This window comes from Anomaloglossus baeobatrachus, chromosome 1, assembly GCF_048569485.1.
Source record: "Anomaloglossus baeobatrachus isolate aAnoBae1 chromosome 1, aAnoBae1.hap1, whole genome shotgun sequence".
NCBI classification, from domain to species: Eukaryota; Metazoa; Chordata; class Amphibia; order Anura; family Aromobatidae; genus Anomaloglossus; species Anomaloglossus baeobatrachus.
Genome location: NC_134353.1, coordinates 779,061,035 through 779,079,283, shown reverse-complemented (window position 1 = coordinate 779,079,283; position 18,249 = coordinate 779,061,035).

Sequence of the window (18,249 nt, the reverse complement as noted above, 5' to 3'; positions counted from 1 at the left end):
CCAGGTACAGCAGGCAGCCACGAGCTGCCTCCAACCCCCAGTTGCCTATTTGTACCTGGCTGGGAACCAAAAATATAGGGAAGCCCGTTTTTTTTTAATTATTTCACTTATTTCATGAAATAATTAAAAAACAAATGACGTGGGCTTCGGCCCATTTTTGTGTCCAGCCGGGTACAACTAGGCAGCTGGGGATTGGAATCCGCAGCACAGGTTAGCCCGAGGTTTCTGGGCGCCTCTGCTGCGGATTTCAGTCCGCAGCCGTCCCAGAAAATGGCGCTCTCATAGAAGCGCCATCATCTGGCGCTGTATCCAACTCTTCCAACAGCCCTGGAGCCGGGTGGCTTGTTGGGTAATCATGAGTTAATACTGGCTTTTTTTTACTAGCGAGTATTAAGCCAGAGATTCTTAATATCAGGCACATTTGACCCGGCCATTAAGAATCTCCAATAAAGGGTTAAAAAAAACACCACACAGAGAAAAAATATTTTAATAGAAATAAATAAACAGACACATTAGAGACTCCATCTTTATTACCCCCTGTCAGCCCTCCACGATCCTGCTCTTCTGTCTTCTTTCTTTCTAGTGTAGTAGTAGTGATGATTGTAGTGAGGATGAGGTTCCACAGCCCATCATGGGCTGAGACATCTCATCCTCACTACAATCCTCACTAGTGTAGTAGTAGTGACGATTGTAGTGAGGAGGATGAGGTTCACCAGCTCATCACTTGGGGCTGGGGAACCTCATCCTCACTACAATCCTCACTACAATCGGGAAGCAGCGTGCAGCCTTCACTCCGTGAGTGATCAGTGCTGGCTGTCAGCGGTAACAGCGGTAACGCTGACAGACGTGTTACCATAGCAACGGTGCTCTCGGAGCCGCGGTTAGCGGTGACGTCACCGCTAACTGCGTTGCTATGGCAACGGTGATCTCCGTTAATGACCGGCTGTGTCAGCCGGTCCCTAACGGAACGGGGAGTCGACCGTGTGCTAGAGCATGTCGCCGGTACACGGCGATACACATATGTGCACCGTGTACCGGAGAGATGTACTCGCAGGTCCTACATGACGCATCATAGTCATGTGACCAGTCTGTAGCCAATGAGATAATAGCCACGTGACTGGTCACATGGCTATTTTGACGTCACGATAGGTCCTGCATCTCTGCTGGCAGTGCCATCACCGGGAGGATTCAGCGATCATCGGATGGAATAGCGGCAGGAGACAGAGTGCAGAAGGGATCGCGAGGACCGGTAAGTGTTATGGCAATGTTTATTAACTGTTTGTGTACATTTATAATGCATTTTTAAGTGTTTGTGATTGCCTCCCATTATAGCCTATTGGTTCGAGTTCAGTTCGTCGAACGTTCGACGAACCGAACTCGAATGGGACCTCCGTTCGGCGAGCCGACCTCGAGCCGAACCGGGACCGGTTCGCTCATCTCTACTCATTATAGACAAAACAATCACTAATCTCGGGGAGACCAGCCAGAGAAAACACTGCCGGCAGCCAGCAAAGGCGCTCAACACAGTGAAATAATAGGTGCATTGCCCCCTGGGAAGTATGTAAATCAGAAACATCCATGGAGCCTCTGTTAGGAGTCTCAACACAGAAAATAGCCTGATATCCCTCCGGGAAGGACCTAGCCAGGGAGTGGCTCTTTTTAGGAAACCACCATAACCACCATATTAAGTGGCCCTTTTAGTCAATATCCTGCTCCTGACGAGTTTAAAGATATGACAAGGTAAATACCAAAGCCAGGTATCCATCCACGTACAGCTGTTTTGGGGTATTGCCCCTCATCAGTGTGGAGTAGGATTCTGGCCAGGTGGGAGCAAAGTAGACCAACAAGACAAAACAATCACTGATCTCGGCGAGACCAGCCAGAGAAAACACCGCCGGCAGCCAGCAAAGGTGCTCAACACAGTGAAATCTTAGGTGCATTGCCCCTGGGAAGTATGCAAATCAGAAAAGTCCATGGAGCCTCTGTTAGGAGTCTCGACACGGAAAATAGCCAGATATCCCTCCGGGAAGGACCTATGATCTCTCATTATAGGGCAATGTTTATATGCAAGAAAAAGAACGTGGGAGAGGCTTTTAAAAAGGATGTCTTGTCAATTTTAAAAAACATGAACACTCAAAAACTGGGATAGCTACATTATTTCAGGGTATTTTAAAGGTAACTGAGTTTGCACTTTGTACAAAAAGCAATGCTTAATTAGTATAATCATTATTATTTTCTGGGGGGTATTTGGTAATATATAATTGGGTTAGCAATTGCTATAACCTATTACCTCTTTAACACTGTGAAATATCAGGTCGCTTATAATTAGTGCCAATTAGAGGCAGGTTTATAAGACTAATACATTCTAGAATTTTTTTTATAATAAATGTTTTGTTTGCTTTTTTAATCATTAAAAATTGACATAGGAGGCAATATTTCCAAGTATCATTTCAGTAAATATACACACATAGGGATAAGTACTTTGATTTGCACTGGTCCGGTGTCTAGTCTTGTTCTCTCAAGCATCTGTTTTTGCCTTCTGGTGCTTACTAGGCAATATGACACATGTCCATGATGTTGAGTGATGCCTAATGACTAGTCTTATTTGACATTATCATGCCATGACGAGTAGTAAGGATGCCGGTCAAAGTCAGATAAGTGAATACTGGTTTCCACTGGATGCCAGACAATTTCAGCACAAATAAAATTCTTATCTGTGTAAGCAATCATGTCATCATGTTTTCTTCTTTATATAACTACTTTTATCCTCCACCCAATACCTTTCCCTGTGAGGTTAGGTGTGAGCAACCAGGTGTACCAGTTAATCTGAACTTTACATATTCTCATATCCAATTTTAGTTAGTGGTAACATGTCACCAGTTTTTCCCCATGTAAAGTAGAGCCAGCATCTTTCAGCCCTGTTACAGCATGCTAAAATTCTGTATATATGTCTTCAAGCCACTCTGTATGATGCAAAAAAATGGCTGCTAGCATATTCACCTTTGGGGCTGTCAGGCCCGGAGGGCATCTCTGGTTTTGTTCTGGCGCTTTCTCTCTTCTTGCGATCTGCATCCTCCTTCTTGCTTTCTGTGAATGACGCGTTCTATGTCATCCATACAATGTCCTCCCCTGCACTCCTGCACAGGTGCACTTCTCTACTCTGCTGAAGACAGAACAAAGTATTGTAGTGGTAATGGATTGGCACTCTTTGGCCTTTCCTCAAGCAGGAAGGGAAGAGAGAAGTATGCCTGCACAGGAGCTCAATGAAGGACACCATGGAGGAAGTAAGACGCGCTATCCATATGAAGCGGAGAAGGAAGACAACAATAGCAAAAAGAGATGAAGAGGAACCAGATCAAGGCCGGTGAAAACCTGGTGATGGACTCCTATATTTACACTGGAAGATTATCATTAATGAGCATTTTTCAGAATGCTCTTTGCATGATATTCTTGCAGTTTACACAAGAGGCAGCTCACCCAATAAATTAAGAAAATGTTAGTTCATCAAGTAAGATTATCTTTTGTTCCACCCGTGCTATTTATTCTTGGCAAGGCATCATGTATTGTAAATAAGACTTGTCTTGCACACAACTTTGATACCTGATTGTTGAGCATAGATTAAATAAAGCAGTTTCCTTGCATAAACAGTCAATTAAACCATCACCATCTGATAGATAAATATTCAACTGTTGTTTAATTCCACAAAATCGAGTGGTGTAAGTATATCTGTAGTTCCCCATCCATTCACTAATTATAGGGCAAGGTATAGGCTATGTGTGCACACAGCGTTTTTTTGATGCTGCGTTTGTGCATTTTTGGCCGCAAAAAATGCACAAAAACACAAAAAAACGCACCTGCAGCAAAAACGTACCGGTAAATAATGCATGCGTTTTTACCGCGTCCTGGTGCGTTTTTGGCTGTGTTTTGCTGCATTTTTGATCACTGCGTTTTGCTGCGTTTTTCCAATGCATTGCATGGGTGAAAAACGCAGTAAAACGCAGACATCTCCATTTTTTTTAGCTCAAAAATGCAGCTAAAAAAAAAAAACGTTGTGTGCGCACAGCAAAAATGAAAACTCATAGACTTTGCTGGGGAAGCAAAGTCATGCAGTTTTGAGTCCAAAAACGCTCCTGAAAAACACGCAGAAATGCCGCAAAAACCGCTCAGTGCGCACATAGCCTTAAAGGGATTCCTCAGATTGCTGTATAATATTTCCAGCAATAGAGCTGATAAATAGCAGCAAAGGGTTGTGTGTTGTCTATTTTACAAAATCTGTTTTATTAGAAGGGAACCCCAACACTGAGATGATGCAGGGTGTTTGCATTTATATGCATTGTGATAGCCTTGAATAATGTCATTTTAAAATAAATTATAATAGGTAATAACCTGTTGAGGAATGTTGAATTTCTTTGCAGCTTCAGTACAAAAGAAACATAACATAAACAGGTTGACTGTGCCTGAGTAGTGCATGGGTGTTACTTTATGGTTAATAGATTGTTCCTGAATCACTTATATCTGTGAATATAAGTGGAAATTAATAATTCTGATAAGTTTTCCATCCATGAATCTTATTAGTCTGGGTTGAATTCTAGGTCCAAAATTGGAATAAATGTATCTTTAAAGTGAACTTGACAGTTGATCCATGTTGAGCAATCCACAGACAGCATGTATCAGACTGCATGATTTCAGCCATTTATATTTAACTCTGAAATGCCTCAGCATTTCAGAGAAAAATGCATGTTAATAGTAGCCAGAATCGAGCAGCATATGAGACTACTTGGACAGGGAGGTCCCTGTTTGCTTCTCCCCACCCACTGCCCTGGAGTGACAGGTGTCTCCCTGCATGTGCATATAGGTAGAAACCTATCTTAGGCCTCCGACACCCATCCGTGCCACAGGTACGTGTTTGCCATTTTTTGCACGTACAGGCGGCACGGAGACACGTTTAGCAATGCTACCCTATTGTACCCGTGTGTTCATGTGCGTTTGTACGTGTGTGCGTTTTTCTACACACTGACATGTTCACGTTTTCTCCGGCAGCACGGGTGTCACACGGCCCGCATCCGTACCACATGGATGTAGTGTGGATGCGGTCCCGTGTGACACGGGCCGGAGAAAACACATGTGTCAGTGAAAAAAAACCAAAACATTTACTCACCTTCTCCAGCCCTCCTGTCTCTGCCGCTGCTGCCACTTGCTGCCAACCGTCGCTCATTATGCTCATTTAATATTCACTTCACTGCGGCCGGCAGCAGCGGGGAGACGGCAGGGCTAGAGACCGAAGATCAGCACCACGGACAGCAGCGCGGACCACGTGAGTATGCAAATTACCAGTTCTATGTGTGCTATCGCGGATAGCACACGTAGAACACACATGGACTGCACGTACCCGAGACACGTACTTACCACACACAACACGTAGGGTAAATACGTGTCTCGCGGCACGTGCGTGTTTTTACCGGAAGTGTGATTTAGGCCTTAAGAGGAGCAGGTGAGGAGAAGTTGCTGAGGACCTGCTTGGTTGACTGATCTCCAGGTGGCTACTAAACTGTTTTTCTCTAAAACATCTTAGCAGGTCAGTGTTAAACGTAAATGTCCGCAATTATACTGCCAGTGTCTAATACATACTGCCCGTGGATCAGGTTCTCTTTAATAAAAATTGACAAAGAATTTCCAATTAAACACAATATAGATATTAGTCTGGGATCATCTTTAGCACAATCTATGATGTGATATAGCTTGTTTAACCAAACCGATCCACCTTTAAAACAATTTACATATTCTAATTCCATTTCCAAATTCTGTTTTCTGACCTTTGGTTTATGAGACAAGACATTTTACTGAATATTTGAAAAACATGAATAATGGCTATTAATTATAAGCAATGGCCTTTAGAAGTCTAATGTCCATGTAAACCACATAGTGGAACAATATTTTCTTATACTAATCTTAATAACTGTATAGTGCCTTATTCCTTTGACTCAAGGCTCATTTCAAAGCTATTGTAAAAATATCCAATTTTTTTTCTCTGTTATACCTATTGCAGGCTGCTCTGCCTTTTGGGTATCTGATGGCAAACTGCCCCAAAGAGAGTTCATGACATCAATCTATTAGCATAATTGGAAGGGACACTACAATGAATACACTGGCAGATTTAATATGACAAGGTTATTTGTTAGAGCACAGTATTCTTTACAGTATTACGCATAAACTAAACTGGAAATGTAAAGTCAATTTCTAAACAGTATATTCATAATATCTTTGTATATCTTGTTTCACCACATTTAAACCTAATAAAACATGTTTTTTTCATTAACATTGATTAAAATGGGTTTGACAAGAAAGGCTGTCAATCTCTATTAACTATAATGTCTTCTTAATGGTAATTCTGTCCCTGCACAGCATGTAAATAGGAAAGAATTTATATACATTGGTTAGAGGACAAGTGGAGCTTAAAAGCCTGTTTTATATCACTTTTCCCTATGGTGCCCACAGGCACAAAGATTTGGCAAAGATCAGTCGACCAATCTAGTTGGCAGCAGAAATATTTCATTAATATTCTTTTTCAAAGAAAGAATATAGAAATTATTGGTAAAATGAAAACTGTCAGACAAACATGGTTATTGAAATAGATCTGTGATTAGGAAATTGTCGAATTTGGCAGTTCAGTTTTTCAATTTTGACCAGCAAATTCGAATTGCATTGAAGTTGTTTCATTTGCATTAAATGTTTCTTACTATAGGGGGCTTTACACGCAGCATCCGCCCCCGTTGTTTGTGCATCACGGGCAAATCGCTGCCCGTGGCGCACAATATCGTTAGTCACCATCACACGGACTTACCTGCCTAGCGACGTCGCTGTGGCCGGTGAACCGCCTCTTTTCTAAGGGGGCAGTTCGTGTGGCATCACAGCGACTTCACAGGGCAGCTGTCCAATAGAAGTGGAGGGGCGGAGAGCAGCCGAAAGAAAGGGACCTCATTGCCGGAGGATGCAGGTAAGCTGTTGTTCGTCGTTCCTGGGGTGCCACACATAGCGATGTGTGCTGCCTCAGGAATGACGAACAATCTGCGTCCAGCACCAGCAACGATATTTGGGATTAGAATGACGTGTCAACGATCATCTCGTTAGCGATGTTGTTGCATGTAAAGCGGCCTTATGTCTCGTATCTTTCCACTCCACAGAGTATAATAAATATAATGTGAAACAAAATACTCACCTCGCCTTAAGCTAATTAATTTATCTATAATCATTCCTTAAACTGCCCTAATGAAAATGGTAAGTTTTAGGAAAGCACAGTTGCTTTTGTTAGCATTATTCCATGAGTTATGTGTAGCATTGCAGCTCAAATATATGAAAACAATTGGAATGAGCTACAAATACTATACACAACATTTCGTCAGATGTAGAACTATGTAATAAGAAAACCGTATTTTTTTCTATCCAGGACTACCTGTTAGGTAAAAAGAAAAGTGGTTTTTAATTGCATAGTTACTAGAAAGTAAAAAAAATCAAATTGAGTTTATAAATACTGTAAATATACTGTATATATATATATATATATATATATATATATATATATATATATATATATATATATCTGCAGAGGTAAATTACTTTCATAGAGTAACAGATGGGCTCTTGACTTGAACCCCATTGGAAATCATTGATTGCCCACGTGCAGTAGCCAGCCATGAACAGGACATTTCTGGGGCAGGGCGGGGTTTTTTCATTCTTTTCTTTGTACAGACTACATCCGATAATGCTGTTTTTACCCCCAGTACAAGGCATTTTACACACTGCATGCAGCTCTCACTGGGTCAAGCTCCGAGCGTACCTGAGCACACCGATTCTCGATTGAGTGTTAAATATTCAAAAAGTACCCGAACTTGAACAGTTATTTTTTGGAAAGTCTGTTTTCAGTACACACACGGAACTTTACTGCTTGGGTTTGCTCTTCTCTACCAGTGAGCTATTACAACCTTTGTTAGAGTTAATTCTTTTACATTTTTCCTCTTTACCATATACTCTAAACCTTATATTTTACCTAGTAAGGCTGCTGTGATTCCTTTCTCATCTTTAAAATTTTCTTTTACTGCTATTTCACAAGTATATTTTTACACTGGCAGATAAAGACAGAAATGGGCCCCTGTGCAAGAACCATTTATGGGTCATTTGCAGCCTAAAGATCAAAAAGCACAATTCTATCTACTTTAGAGGTAGAAATGGTCATCCCATCCTATTGGGCCCCATGTGCGATTGCAGTCTGCACCAATGATATGTCCTCCTCTGTAATTAGAGATATATAAAGTGACCATATTTGTATAGATTTAATTATATTGCCACCTGTTCCTTGAATAATACATTTTATTCACATGTTACTTGATTAATGTTTGTTTTTTGTTTGTTTTTTTTTGAAAGGGAGAAGGGGGGCAAAGGGGATAGTCATGTGCCCTTATTGTCTTCAATAATGTGCTGCATAATTTGAATTATAAATGTTTTTTGCCTTATTTGTGAATACTTTTATGGGTATCAAATATTGTAATGCCAAATACACATAACAACAATTGCCCAAATCTCTATTTTCTGGTTTAATTCAAGGCACCCATACACATACAATAGCTGATGGCTGAGTGCACTTTCAGGCATATGCTATCTGTCCTGGCTACTTCATACACTTTATTATTCAGCTCTGCCTTCATACTTTATCAAACGGGAGAGAAGAGAGCAAATTCCAGACACCTATGCAAGCAAATTGTCTCTTGCAGGTCAAAAGGGTTGGGCATTAAAACACTTGTCTTATAAAACCCCTTCTCAATCCATATGTTTCCCCCTTTTAAAATAATAAAACTTTTACTCACCTCTGATGCCAGCACCATTACAGTGATTTCAGTACCGCTCTCCCAGGATCATGTAACAATGTGACATCCCGCGATCCCGGCATCCAATTAGAGGCCATTTTACTCTCCCCACCTTTGGATGTATTACATGAGAAGGAGAGCAGCAGCACTCACTTTCTCCCTTGTCCAAAGGTGGGACGAGTTAATCAGTGGCTGAATAGCCACCAGAGTCACATGCCGTCACATAGTTACACAATCCTGGAACAGTGCTGGCACAAGAAGTGAGTATATTTTCATTATTAAATGGGTGAGACATATGGATTGCAAAAAGGTTATCCAAGCAGTGGACAACCCCTTTAAGATTCAAATGAACCAAATCTTATTTCACTTAACATTATCTGTTGGGGGACAGTCAGGTGGTTCCCAAACACAACAGGTTCTGGGTCCCTTAATTATAAAACTGAGAGGAGACATGATGCCTGATGTTTGTAGAGTTAATACGTTGCTTATGATGTGACAACGAATAAGTTTAGAGAAGTCTGTCTAAAATAAAATCCAGTAAAAATCAATGGTATATATACATCTATCATATATATATATATATATATATATATATATATATATATATATATATATATATATATATATATATATATATATATATATGCATATACATATACAGTACAGAAAAAAAGTTTGGACACACCTTCTCATTCAAAGATTTTTCTTTATTTTCAGGACTCTGAAAATTGTAGATTCACATTGAAGGCATCAAGACTATGAATTAAAACATGTAGAATGAAATACTTAAAAAAGTGTGAAACAACGGAAAATATGTCTTATTTTCTAGATTCTTCAAAGTAGCCACCTTTTGCTTTGATTACTGCTTTGCACACTCTTGGCATTTTGTTAATGAGCTTCAAGAGGTAGTGACCGGAAATGGCACTTATTGGCCCTGTTGCCTTCACTCTGCGGACCAGCTCACCCCAAACCATCTCGATTGGGTTCAGGTCTGGTGACTGTGAAGACCAGCTCATTTGGCGTAGCACCCCATCACTCTCCTTCTTAGTCAAATAGCCCTTTCACAGCCTGGAGGTGTGTTTGGGGTCATTGACCTGTTGAAAATTAAATGATGGTTCAACTAAACGCAAACCGGATGGAATAGCACGCTGCTGCAAGATGCTGTGGTAGGCATGCTGGTTCTGTATGCCTTCAATTTTGAATAAATCCCCAACAGTGTCAGCAGCAAAACACCACAACACCATCACACCTCCTCCTCCATGCTTCACGGTGGGAATCAGGCATGTAGAGTCCATCCGTTCACCTTTTCTACAAAGACACGGGGGTTGGATCCAAAGATCTCAAATTTGGACTCATCAGACCAAAGCACAGATTTCCACTGGTCTAATGTCCATTCCTTGTGTTCTTTAGCCCAAAAAAGTCTCTTCTGCTTGTTGCCTGTCCTTAGCAGTGGTTTCCTAGTAGCTATTTTACCATGAAAGCCTTCTGCACAAAGTCTCCTCTTAACAGTTGTTTTAGAGATGAGAATTGTGTCCAAACCTTTGGTCTGTACTGTATATATAATAATATTTATTCATTTATATAGCGCTATTAATTCCATAGCACTTTACATACATTGAGAACACTGTCCCCATTGGGGCTCACAATCTAAATTACCTATCTGTATGTCTTTGGAGTGTGGGACCCGAAGGAAACCCACGCAAACACAGGGAGAACATACAAACTCCTTGCAGATCTTGTCCTTAGAGGGACTAGAACCCAGGATCCGAGTGCTGCAAGACTGCAGTGCTAACCACTGAGCCACCGTGCCACCCTATATACAGTATATAAATATAAATGTCTGTTCCCAAAGTATCTGTAAAAATAAATAAATAGATAAAAAGTGTGTACATTAAATATAGCAGATAGTGTTTAATTACATATTTTAATTGATGAACCAATACATTATTGGTTGCTTTCTATCATTTCTGAAAGAGCATCTGGCACAATTACAATTAATGTTATATTATCATGCCTTCTCATGGGAGGATTTAGTTAAACACCATCTGTTTGAGTGTCTTGTTAGGTTGGTTTTGAGGAACTTTTACTGACAAATAAATTACTCTATAGCATTTGCCCTTCTCTGAAGCATTCTAGCTGCTGCAGCCTCTGTGATAGTTTTGACGTTCACTATAGCTTGGTAGTATATATAATAATAATAATAATAATTTTATTCATTTATATAGCTCTATTAATTCCACAGCGCTTTACATACATTGGCAACACTGTCCCTATTGCTGCTCACATTCTAGAGTCCCTATCTATATGTCTTTGGAGTGTGGGAGGAAACCGGAGTACCCGGAGAAAATCCACGGGAGAACATACAAACTCCTTGCAGATGGTGTCCTTGGTGGGATTTGAACTCAGGACCCCAGCGCTGCAAGACTGCAGTGCTAACCACTGAGTCACCGTGCTCAACTGATGAATGTACTGTAAATAAAGATTTAAGAACAGTAGTTTATACATACAGTATATATATATATATATATATATATATATTTTAAAGAAAGCTGGACTTCTCTATTTATATTCATAAGTAGCATTTTGGCTCAAAAATATACTACTGAAATTAGACGTTATCACAAAGTAAATTACACTGTTGTACAGCTAAATTGGTTCTGAGATGAAAACAGATGAACTTAAAGGGATCTATCACCCTATTTGACATATTTAACCTATTATCATGAATGCAGGTAATAGAATATAATCATATCTGTATGCCTCATATCAGATACCTTTTTGTGGAAAAATCATCTTTTATCCATCTATGAGCTCTTTCAGGATTTGGGGCGGATTCTGCCCAGAAGATAACTCTGTCTTTTTGCATCATTAGCATAGCTGTCGCCTCCCATGAGTGTCAGGGTATCCCTATGATGTCTGGTTATTGTCTTGAAACCCAACGCCTGTGCACCGTAATTACTAATGTTCCACTGTAGTTGTCTTCCCCTCTATGAGCATTTGTTTCATGTTTATTTTGTGCAGGTGCTGAAGAGTCACTGCCACTTCTGCTCCAGTGATCTGGCACCTGAGCAGAAGAAATATGAAGCCAATGCCTATAGAAGGATGGAACACTACAGTGAAATATCAGCAACTGCTGTGTGAAGGTGCAGGTTTACAGGACCACAAAGGTCAACCTTGACTACAATGATAAGGAAAGCCAACAAACTGTATGTTGGCTGCAGAATTGGTGATCGGGACAAGAGTAGAGATGAGCAATGTTCGAAGCGAACCGTTCGCTAATTTCAAATTCAAGTTGTTTTGGGTGATGTTCGAGTCATTCGACGAACTCGAACGATTTGCTTCACATTCGACCGTTCGAGATACCGTTCAATGTCACATGTCCTTGCCCTATAAGACCTGGCCATTTTCCCTATCACCGCCATTATCTCAGTGCTGCAGGTGTGTGTCAGTCACCGCTCCCACTGCTGCTTTTGCTGTGGGCACTATAAAGGGCAATTGAGACATCAGTTTAGGGAGTAGGGACTAGTTTTAATTTCAGCCCTTTTCAGGGCTAGACTAGAGCAGTTCATAGCCATTTTTGCTAGACAGGTCTGTGCCAGCGCTGTGCAAGGGTTTTTCTATCTAAATCAGCTCAGGCAATTCTTTGGGGCATAGTATCAGTGTCTGTGAAAGTCAGTGACATACCTCTGCTGTCAAGAAAGCTACACCACCTCTCCATTCTACACCACGTCTCCATCGCAATTTAAGCTGCAAAAAGTGCAGGCAATTCTTTGGGGCATAGTATCAGTGTCTGTGAAAGTCAGTGACATACCTCTGCTGTCAAGAAAGCTACACCCCCTCTCCATTCTACACCATGTCTCCATCGCAATTTAAGCTGCAAAAAGTGCAGGCAATTCTTTGGGGCATAGTATCAGTGTCTGTGAAAGTCAGTGACGTACCTCTGCTGTCAAGAAAGCTACACCACCTCTCCATTCCACACCACCTCTCCATTTCTGCTACGCAATTTTAACTGCAAAAAGCGTAGGCAATTCTTTGGGGCATAGTATCAGTGTCTGTGAAAGTCAGTGATGTACCTCTGCTGTCAAGAAAGCTACACCACCTCTCCATTCTTCACCACCTCTCCATTTCTGCTACACAATTTTAACTGCAAAACATGCAGGCAATTCTTTGGGGGATAGTATCAGTGTCTGTGATAGTCAGTGACCTACCTCTGCTGTCAAGAAAGCTACACCACCTCTCCATTCTACACCACCTCTCCATTTCTACAATCAAATTTTTAACTGCAAGAAACAGTGTCCAATTTGTTCACAAACAAAATGAGTGGCAAAAGGCCAGATGCTGGTGCAAAGGGGAACAGGCGTGTTGGAAAGGGAAAAAAAGTTTGTGTCCGTGGGGTAGCTGGTAAAGCAACAGTAAAGGCCACGTCACACACAGAGATAAATCTTTGGCAGATCTATGGTTGCAGTGAAATCATGGTCATATTGTTCCATTTGTACACAGCCACAAACCTGGCACTGATTGTCCACAATTTCACTGCAACCACAGATCTGCCGCAGATTCATCTCTGTGTGTGACAGGGCCTTCACATCTGCTAAAGAAAGACCATCTTCCAGCCAAAGTAAGATATCTACTACTTTCCATGGACAATCTGATATGATCCCTGTGTTACGGAAATAACCATTGCTACCAAAGGTAGATGAGGAACAAAAATAGCAGATGCTTGAATGGATCTCAAGTGCTCCATCAAGTGGCCTCTCCACCACCTCAACTTCAACATCCCAAAGACTCCAGTCCTCTGAGTTGTCACTCCAACCGCACTTGCTTTCTACCAGCTCTCAAGTCTCCACCCGCCCTGCAGAGTATGGGGTAACAGAGATGGTTGAGTTTGTAGATCTGTTCAGTCACACTATAGCAGTGATGGCGAACCTATGGCATGCATGCCAGAGAGGGCACGCAGAGCCCTTTTTGCTGGCACGCGCGCTGTCGCCACACTGCGCCACTTTGAGCTGCCGGTGTGATCACGCCAGCAGTTCAAAGTGGTGTTTAGCAAAGGAGAAATTTCTCCTCGCTCTGACACGCCTCATCTCCTGGGCTGCAGCCCTGTTGCCTAGGAGACGAAGGAGCGTCAGTAGGCGGCGCCAGCGTCTTGTTGCCGCGCGGAAACATATTCAGCTCTGCTGTGCCAAGGTGTGGGGGGACAGAGCCAGCATGGGGCAAACATGGGAGCACGGGGCAAACATAGAAGCACGGGGCAAACATGGGAGCACAGGCAAACATGGGAGCACGGGGCATATACAAACAGAGCACGGGGCAAACAGAGAATGGGGCATATACAAACAGAGCACAGGGCAAACAGAGCACGGGGCATATACAGACAGCACGGGGCAAACATGGGAGCACGGGGCATATACAAACAGAGCACGGGACAAACATGGGAGCACAGGGCAAACATGGGAGCACGGGGAAAACATGGGAGCACGGCGCAAACATGGGAGCACAGGGCATATACAAACAGAGCACGGGGCATATACAAACGGAGCACAGGGCAAACATGGGAGCACGGGGCAAACATGGGAGCATGGGGCATATACAAACAGAGCACGGGGCAAACATGGGAGCACGGGGCAAACATGGGAGCACGGGGCAAACATGGGAGCACGGGGCAAACATGGGAGCACAGGGCATATACAAACAGAGCACGGGCATATAGAGCACGGGGCATACAGAGCACGGGGCATACAGCACGTGGGGCATACAAAGCATGGGGCAAACATGATTGCAAGGATGGGGGAAACATGCAAAGATGGAGAGAAACATGCAAAGATGGGAGAAACGTGCAAAGAGGAAGAGAAACATGCAAAGATGGGGGAAACATGGCTGCAAGGATTGGGGAAACATGCAGGGATGGGGGAAACATGGTTGCAAGAATGGGGGGAAACATGACTGCAAGGATGGGAGTACACATGACTGCAAGGATGGGGGAAACATGCCAGGAAGGGGTACATTTACAAGTATGGGGGATACATTTACCAGGATGGGGGGATACATTTACCAGAATGGGGGGAAACATGAAAGGATGGGGGGAATCATGAAAGGATGGGGGTACATGAACATTCCAGGATGAGGAAAAATGCCAGGATGGAGAACATTTAGCAGGAAGGGTGACATTTATCAGGATGGGGTACATTTACCAGGAAAGGAGACATTTACCAGGATAAGGGAACATGCCTGGATGAGGTACTTTTACCAGGATGGGGTCATTTAACAGCATGGGGGAACATGCCAGGATGGGATACATTTATAATGATGGGGTACATTTACCAGGATGGGGTACATTTACCAGGAATGGGGTACATTTATCAGGATGGGGCCATGATGTGTACAAATATACCAGAATGTAGGAAATATATATCAGGATGGGGGACATGTTTACCAGGAAGTGGCCAGGAAGGGGGACAGAACTACACAGTGAAAGGGGAGGGGTGCAACTTGTATGTCTTTATGGGATTTCAAGATGTTCAGACTTTGAAATGTAGATGTGGATTACAGGGTGACATCTGATTGCATTCCATGCTAAAATCTCTGTCTAATATGCTGCAATTTTTTCCGGAAAGATCAATCCAACTGCTGTGTCTGGAAAGGGCAGGGCTCAGCTTCAATGTGTGGTAAGCATGCATGAGCGTGATGCCCCCTGCTGAAGAGAAGAGAAGACGGCAAAGGTAAGGTTAAAATCAATTATTTACATAATAGGATTGGTTGGCACTTCGGAAAAAAAAATGCGTTTAGGGCTACAGTTTGGGCACTTGGCCTGTAAAAGGTTCGCCATGACTGCACTATAGCCTGGGACAGAGGTCTGCTCCAAAGCTGCAGTGAGTCCAGACAAGGAAATAATCTGCACTGATGCCCAGAAGCTTTGTGAGTCAGATTCAGGCCCAGATGAAGAAGGTTCTGAGCATAATGTAGACCATCATTCCCAAACTGTAACTTCTCTTGGTGGAGACAATGAGGAACATGCTGATGATGATGAGACTCAGATACCTGATTAAAATAACAACTTAAGAGGAGCGGGCCAACCACCGTCTGCCCCTTCAAATGCATCCGTGTGCTCTTCATCCTCTGTGACTGTGAGGACAGCAGTCACACATGCTTTTGGGCGCAGACCTTCCACCTCTTTACCCGCAACAGGCAGTGTGATTGGCAGGTCATCAGTTATTTTGGAAGTGGAAACAGCTGCTGGTGTTGAGCTCTCTCAGACATCGAGAGCAGCACCTTTGGATAAAGGCAACATTATGTCTCCGCCTGCACTTTCCTCACAGACCAGCAGTTTTCCAGGGACACCCTACTCATTGCCGTCTCAGCACAAAAGCCAGCCCTCGGTCCCTTAGATGTGGTCAAGTAAAAGACCATTTCCTCCGAGCCATGCCAAAGCTAAGAGGTTGACTTTCAGCATCTGCAAGCTGTTGGCTACAGAAATGCTGCTTTTCCGCCTAGTGGACACACGGGATTTTCGAGACCTTACGTCTGTCACAGTGCCCCAGTGCCAGATGCCCAGTTAACACTACTTCTCCAAGAAAGGTGTTCCTGCGCTACACCAGCATGTCGCACACAACATCACCGCTTCCTTGAGAAACTCTATTTGTGACAGGGTGCATTTCACCACAGATACTTGGACCAGTATGCATGGATAGGGGCGTTACATTTCGCTGACTGGGCACTGGGTAACTATGGTGAGAGATGGAGAAGGGTCTGTAGAACAAGTCTTGCCGTCCCCACGAGTTGTGCATCAATCCTCTGTATGTAGAAGTTCCTCAACTGCTTCTGCCTCTTCCACCTCGTCTGGGTCCTCCACCTACGCTCAAAGCCTATCTGGTCAGGCCACCCATGTTGTGACTGTGCACAAGGAATTCCGCACACCTCCTTACTATGCTAGCAGCAGAGCTCAAAGGCATTAGGCGGTCTTTAAGTTGAAATGTCTGGGAAGTGTGAGTCAGACAGCTGACGAGTTGTGGGCAGCTCTGGAGACCGAGTTTCATTAATGGTTCCCTCCACTCAACCTTCAGCCAGGGAAGGCCGTGTGCGACAATGCTGCAAACCTGGGTGCGACCCTTCGCTGGGGCAATGTCACACACGTGCCTTGTATGGCTCACATTTTGAACCTTGTTGTCCAGCAATTTTTAACCCACTATCCCGGCCTACATGGGCTTCTGCATAGGACACGGTCACTATGTGATCACTTCCGCCGTTCACAAATGCCACAGCTGAACGACTTGCATCGCTCCAGAAGTCTTTCGGCCTGCCGGTTCACCGCTTGAAATGTAACATGCCGACATGCTGGAATTCGATTCAACACATGTTGCAGTGACTGTGGCAGCACCACCGAGCCCTGGTGCAATACGTCATGACGGATAGCCTGGGCCAACGAGATCCAGAGGTGGGGCAGATCACGCTGCTGGAGTGGTCTCAGATCTAGGACCTATGCACCCTTCTGCACAGTTTCGACATGGCGACGAAGATGTCTAGCGCTTACGATGCCATAATCAGCATGACAAGTCCAGTCATTTACATGCTGGAGCACACTCTAAACAGTATTTGGAGTCACGTGGTGGGACAAGAGGAAGGGGAGGAAGTACAGGAGGATTCATATGCGGAAGGGATACCAAGATCTACAAGGTCCAGACAGTCAGCAGCACCAAGGTGGCAGGCATGGGACAGTGGGGGGAGAGATTAACAAGGGCGCATGGTAGCAGCCAAACTGTTGACGAAGGTGCAGGAGCCCAGGAAGAAATGGAGGACGAACTGGCGATGGGCATGGAAGACTCAGCAGATGAAGGAGACCTTGATCACATTTCTGTTGCGCGAGGTTGGGGGGAGAGGGCACAGGAAGGAAGCATGATTCTCACCTCGTCGCCACCAACACAGCAAGGACTTGGTCTTCCTGGATGCGCAAGACACATGAGCGCCTTCTTGCTGCACTACCTCCAACATGACCCTCAGATTGTCAGAATTAGAAGTAATGCTGACTACTGGGTTGCCACACTCTTAGATCCCCGGTACAAGTCAAAATTTAGCGAAAAAATTCCTGCCATAGAAAGGGACACACATATGCAGGAGTATCAGCAGAAGCTGGTACGCAATCTTAGCTCGGCTTTTCCAATAAACACCAGTGGTGCACAGAGTGAATCTCACAGTTCTAACTTTCCAACCATGGAACGGTCGAGTCATCATCACTCAAACCGTACCAGCAACATCGTATCTGGTGATAACAGCAATTTTATGGAATCGTTTCATGAATTTTTTTAGACCATCCTTTGCAAGGTCACAAGACACAAAAAGTCTGACACTTAGTCAACACCTGGTGAGGATGATACAGGAGTAACTCCAAGTGTATATA